At 47.5% G+C, this 6,228-nt stretch overlaps 1 long non-coding RNA gene across 1 annotated transcript; it reads left to right on the top strand.

Moving 5' to 3' along the window:
* Positions 1-2,025: 2,025 nt before the first annotated feature.
* On the top strand, positions 2,026-3,674 carry LOC135567255 (uncharacterized). The gene is made up of 2 exons (XR_010462310.1): positions 2,026-2,981; positions 3,014-3,674. It is a non-coding gene; the product is annotated as an uncharacterized LOC135567255 (long non-coding RNA).
* The last annotated feature ends 2,554 nt before the right edge of the window (positions 3,675-6,228 follow it).

Here is a 6,228-nt window from a genome sequence, read left to right as displayed (position 1 = left end):
GCATTATACACAAGTTTGGTTCCGTGTATAAGCCGCAGGCCCAAGGCCTTGTGGAGCGCTGCAACCAATCTCTTAAGTGTAAGATAGCCAAAGTGTGTGCTGGTACAAAACTGACATGGGTGGAGGCCCTGCCACTGGCGTTGATGGCCATGAGGTCATCACCAGGGGCAGGGACTCATCTTTCACCCAACGAGATAATGACAGGAAGAGTGATGCCAGGTCCACCAAGAGAGGGAGGTCATATGCCCTCTCTTGATGTGCACCACCAAAATTGACGGAACTGTCTGCAGCTCTCTCCAAACAGATACACAGAGTCCATGAGGGGGAGCTGACGGGAGATCCAGAGCAGCCAAGGGTAAAGGTCGGCGATTGGGTAAGGATCAAGGTCCACAAAAGAAAGTGGGCGGATCCCAGGTGGACTGGACCGTACGAAGTGAAGGAGGTTACTTCACACTCAGTCCAGGTCAAAGGTAAATCGGGCGCACCTTGGCACCACTTGACTCATTGTACACCAACACCGACTCCTTCCAGAACTTTGACTGAAGTCAGGGTCGATTTGAGCGACCTAAATTTGATTCCAACCACAGAACCCTTAGTTGGTAAGGATGTGGGAGCAACTCCCCAGCTCACCAACTAACCGGCCTTCCAGAGATAGGGGCTATCCCTGGAAGAGATTGGGAATATCGGGCCCCGTGTTTGTTATTTTTATAATAGTCACAGGAGTTTCCATGGGGATTCTCCTGTGGGTATTAGAGCATCATACACCTACATTACAAGCAGACATAGGACCCTCTAATGGGTCATCCAACCTGACCACATCCATGACACATATAGAACTGACCAATCATTTGCACACGAAACGCTCCACCACCCCTAAAACTGATTGCAGGGCCAACGATGTGCGCAGTACGACTGTTTGTGTGCCCTTCAATGCAACTAGTATCATTGACATCCCTTGGGGGACCTTAGGGGGCCCTAGGAACGGGGTAGGAACCAGTGCCCTCTGGGCTGCTGGACATGTCTGGTATATGACATTAGGAAAGGTTGGCGATTGGTTTTGGAAGAATTTAGTGGGGGAGACAATTAATGGGTGGGAAGACTGGACGACAAACAAGAGGGCATTGGAATGGCGGAAGCGACTGACTTTAACTAAGACAAAAACGGGACTGAAACTTACCGTTAGACCAGGGGACCAGCCTTTAAAGTGTTATGATTTCATACTGGCCCCATGGAATTCCGGGACCAGATATTGGCTGTGGCGAATTTGTTTGACTAAGAATCCTAAACCGACTTCGGTTACAGTAAGGAATGACATGAACGCACCCGTAAAAGGGTCACCTATATTCCCACTGTTTGGCCCGGTGGAGACAATATCCAGGCTTAAAAGCCCGGATGATGTAATATTGACAGCCACAGGGGTCTCAGGTTTTTCCAATAATTGGCTACTGTTGACAGAGGAAGCTGCAAATACCACCAGACAGAGTTGTGTGGTGTGCATGGGAGCTCGTCCATTGCTTCGAATTGTCCCAGCAGTGGTGACTCGAGCATGTCTAATCCCACTTATGACAACTGATAACCCCAGAGATAATTGTACTGCCTGGGATGGTGTCTATCCAGTCACTAAATTCACCGATAGGAAACCAGTGTTTTCCAACCAGGTAGCAAGGGCAAATTTTACTTGTGTCAATATGACGGGAGGAAGAACTAAAGTGGGATGGGTTCCTGCAGATTGGTGTCTGGATACAGTTAATATTAAGGGTAGTTTTACGCCAAAATCCAGAGCAGATGTGTGGTGGTGGTGTGGTAGTACTGTCCTGTTTGATAAGTTACCTTCCAACAGTACTGGACGCTGTGCACTTGTTACTCTCTTGTTGCCTGTTTCTATCTACCCTATAGGAGCCGAGGACCTCGTCCTGCGGATCCAGGAGTAAACCCGGATATTGGGGACGTGCCAGGCGAGCCACCACCCCATCTAGTGGAGACCCCACCTACATAGACGCTATTGGAGTCCCCAGGGAGTGCCTGATGAGTATAAGTTAGTAGATCAGGTAGCTGCAGGATTTGAATCATCCCTCTGTTGGTGGTGTACAGTAAACAAAAATGTTGATCGTATTAATTACATACATTACAACATCCAAAGGCTAGGCAATTGGACTCAGCAGGGTTTTGAAGCTGTACATGGTCAACTGGCTGCAACCAGCCTGATGGCTTTCCAAAATCGTATTGCCATTGATATGTTACTCTCTGAGAAGGGCGGAGTTTGCTCTATGTTTGGTGACCAGTGTTGTACTTTCATCCCCAATAACACAGCTTCGGACGGTAGCTTGTCGGCCGCTTTGGAGGGTCTGCGGACGCTTAATGGTAAAATGAAATCTCATTCTGGGATAGATTCCTCGATGTGGGACTCCTGGATGAGTGCGTTTGGTAAATATAAAACCCTGGTTTCCTCCATTTTGGTCTCCATTTCGGTGTTTGCTGCCATCTTAGTTCTCTGTGGATGCTGTTGCATTCCATGTATCCGGTCCCTTACTACTAGAGTTATCTCTAAAGCTATTTACCCTGCCTCCCCTTCCCAGATGTATCCTCTGCTTGCTAATGACCTGCCAGAGTTTGAGGATGAGGTGGAGAATACCCTTTAGAGAGTGTCACATCTCTTTGGAGATGTGAAGAGAGGGTATCACAACTTTTTCCGGCTGGAAAAAGTTGGCTTATGTAGAATATAATTTTTACTTTCATTTTGAGCTGTTGTTCTCCGCTCTGTTACATGAGGGTTGTAAGTTCCTAGGTAACTTAGTACATAGTGGGATTGAGTGGAGAACATGGTGGGAATACATATACATCCATTTCTTTTTAATGTTGTGCCTTTTTCATAGCCCCTTTGGGAAAAGTTTTCTTTTGTATCAGAATCTAGTTAGGTTGTGTCACGTCTCTGGGGAGACGTGAAGAGAGGGATTTGTAGAGGACTGCTAATTCCTATGTAGGTGACATTACATTACTATTAATTCCTATGTAGGTGACATTACACTACTATAGCTGAGACAACGTATTTTCATAGTAAAACAGGTTGGGCCCCATACAGGATATTTCTCACACACACACACTCACTCAAATCATCCAGAACACTGTCACAACAGGATACTCCTAGCCACAGGTGCTAGCCGGCAGTTCGGCCACAACTCCCCTGAAGATGGGGACGCACACACATTACACACTGACCCCAGAAGACAGGGACGACGCACATACAGTACACACATAGCTGCCGAGGACACCCAGATAAGACACCCACAGATTGGCAGAAAGCCTAGACTTAGAGACAAACTAGCACACACACATAATCTCCCTCCCAGCCGAACATTGTGTGACTGAAGATAGGGCACACACCAGATCTCCTTTTCAGCTGAACATGGTGTGACGACCAAGAACAGGCATGGCAGGATTCTACGATGACGGACAGACAACAGAGCCAATGCCGGATGACTACACCCCAGCCTGATCCAATCCGAAGATCCGATCTCCTAGAAATCAACCTACTTTCTGTTGTGTATATGAAGCTTGTACTCACTGTTAGCAAGGTTCCTTTTTGCTAGTCTCTGATGAGCTAACAGAGGGGCCCGTATATACGCTGTACCAGATATCTTCACTCTGAATAAACCTGTCGCTTGTCGTACAATCTACCACCTTGTCTGCATCGATCCTTGACCGACTCACCCTTTATCATATCCCATTATCAACACTATACTCTGCTGTACTGTACCCTACTCTACTCTGCTGTACTGTACTGTACCCTACTCTACTCTGCTGTACTGTACTGTACCCTACTCTACTCTGCTGTACTGTACTGTACCCTACTATACTCTGCTGTACTGTACCCTACTCTACTCTGCTGTACTGTACCCTACTCTACTCTGCTGTACTGTACTGTACCCTACTATACTCTGCTGTACTGTACTGTACCCTACTATACTCTGCTGTACTGTACCCTACTATACTCTGCTGTACTGTACCCTACTATACTCTGCTGTACTGTACCCTACTCTACTCTGCTGTACTACTGTACCCTACTCTACTCTGCTGTACTCTACTCTGCTGTACTCTACTCTGCTGTGCTGTACTGTACCCTACTCTACTCTACTCTGCTGTGCTGTACTGTACCCTACTCTACTCTGCTGTACCCTACTCTGCTGTGCTGTACTGTACCATACTCTGCTGTACTGTACTGTACTCTGCTGTGCTGTACTGTACCCTACTCTGCTGTACTGTACTCTGCTGTGCTGTACTGTACTCTGCTGTACCCTACTCTGCTGTGCTGTACCCTACTCTGCTGTACCCTACTCTGCTGTGCTGTACTGTACCCTACTCTACTCTGCTGTACCTGTGCTGTACTGTACCTACTCTGCTGTACTGTACTGTACTGCTACTCTGCTGCTACTGTACTGTACTCTGCTGTGCTGTACTACTCTGCTGTACCCTACTCTGCTCTGCTGTACTGTACCCTACTCTACTCTACTCTACTCTGCTGTGCTGTACTGTACCCTACTCTGCTGTACCCTACTCTGCTGTACCCTACTCTACTCTGCTCTACTGTGCTGTACTGTACCCTACTCTACTCTGCTGTACTGTACTGTACCCTACTCTACTCTACTCTACTCTGCTGTACTGTACTGTACCCTACTCTACTCTGCTGTACTCTACTCTGCTGTACTCTGCTGTACTGTACTGTACTCTACTCTGCTGTACTCTACTCTGCTGTATCCTACTCTACTCTGCTGTACTGTACTATACCCTACTCTACTCTGCTGTGCTGTACGGTACTCTACTCTACTCTGCTGTACGGTACCCTACTCTGCTCTACTCTACTCTGCTGTGCTGTACTGTACTGTACTGTACTCTACTCTACTCTACTCTGCTGTACTGTACCCAACTCTACTCTGCTGTACTCTACTCTTCTGTACTGTACCCTACTCTACTCTGCTCTACTCTACTCTGCTGCACTGTACCCTACTCTGCTGTACCCTACTCTACTCTACTCTGCTGTACCCTACTCTACTCTGCTATACTCTGCTGTGCTGTACTGTACCCTACTCTACTCTACTCTGCTGTACTGTACCCAACTCTACTCTGCTGTACTCTACTCTGCTGTACTGTACCCTACTCTACTCTGCTCTACTCTACTCTGCTGTACTGTACCCTACTCTACTCTGCTGTACCCTACTCTACTCTGCTGTACTCTACTGTACTCTACTCTACTGTACTCTACTCTGCTGTGCTCTACTGTACTCTACTTTACTCTGCTGTACTGTACCCTACTCTGCTGTGCTGTACTGTACCCTACTCTACTCTACTCTGCTGTGCTGTACTCTACCCTACTCTGCTCTGCTGTACTGTACCCTACTCTACTCTGCTGTGCTGTACTGTACCCTACTCTACTCTGCTGTACCCTACTCTGCTGTACTGTACTGTACTCTGCTGTGCTGTACTGTACCCTACTCTGCTGTACTGTACTCTGCTGTGCTGTACTGTACCCTACTCTGCTGTACCCTACTCTACTCTGCTCTGCTGTGCTGTACTGTACCCTACTCTACTCTGCTGTACTGTACTGTACCCTACTCTACTCTGCTGTGCTGTACTGTACCCTACTCTACTCTACTCTGCTGTGCTGTACTGTACCCTACTATACTCTGCTGTACCCTACTCTGCTGTGCTGTACTGTACCCTACTCTGCTGTACTGTACTGTACTCTGCTGTGCTGTACTGTACCCTACTCTGCTGTACTGTACTCTGTTGTGCTGTACTGTACCCTACTCTGCTGTACCCTACTCTGCTGTGCTGTACTGTACTGTACTGTACTCTACTCTGCTGTACTGTACCCAACTCTACTCTGCTGTACTCTACTCTTCTGTACTGTACCCTACTCTACTCTGCTCTACTCTACTCTGCTGCACTGTACCCTACTCTGCTGTACCCTACTCTACTCTACTCTGCTGTACCCTACTCTACTCTGCTATACTCTGCTGTGCTGTACTGTACTCTACTCTACTCTACTCTGCTGTACTGTACCCTACTCTACTATGCTGTACTCTACTCTGCTGTACTGTACCCTACTCTACTCTGCTGTACCCTACTCTACTCTGCTGTACTCTACTGTACTCTACTCTGCTGTGCTCTACTGTACTCTACTTTACTCTGCTGTACTGTACCCTACTCTGCTGTGCTGTACTGTACCCTACT

The sequence above is a fragment of the Oncorhynchus nerka genome, unplaced genomic scaffold, assembly GCF_034236695.1.
Source record: "Oncorhynchus nerka isolate Pitt River unplaced genomic scaffold, Oner_Uvic_2.0 unplaced_scaffold_2326, whole genome shotgun sequence".
Lineage (NCBI taxonomy): Eukaryota > Metazoa > Chordata > Actinopteri > Salmoniformes > Salmonidae > Oncorhynchus > Oncorhynchus nerka.
The sequence above is the reverse complement of the archived record's forward strand: the minus strand, read 5'-3'. Positions and strand labels throughout refer to the sequence as shown.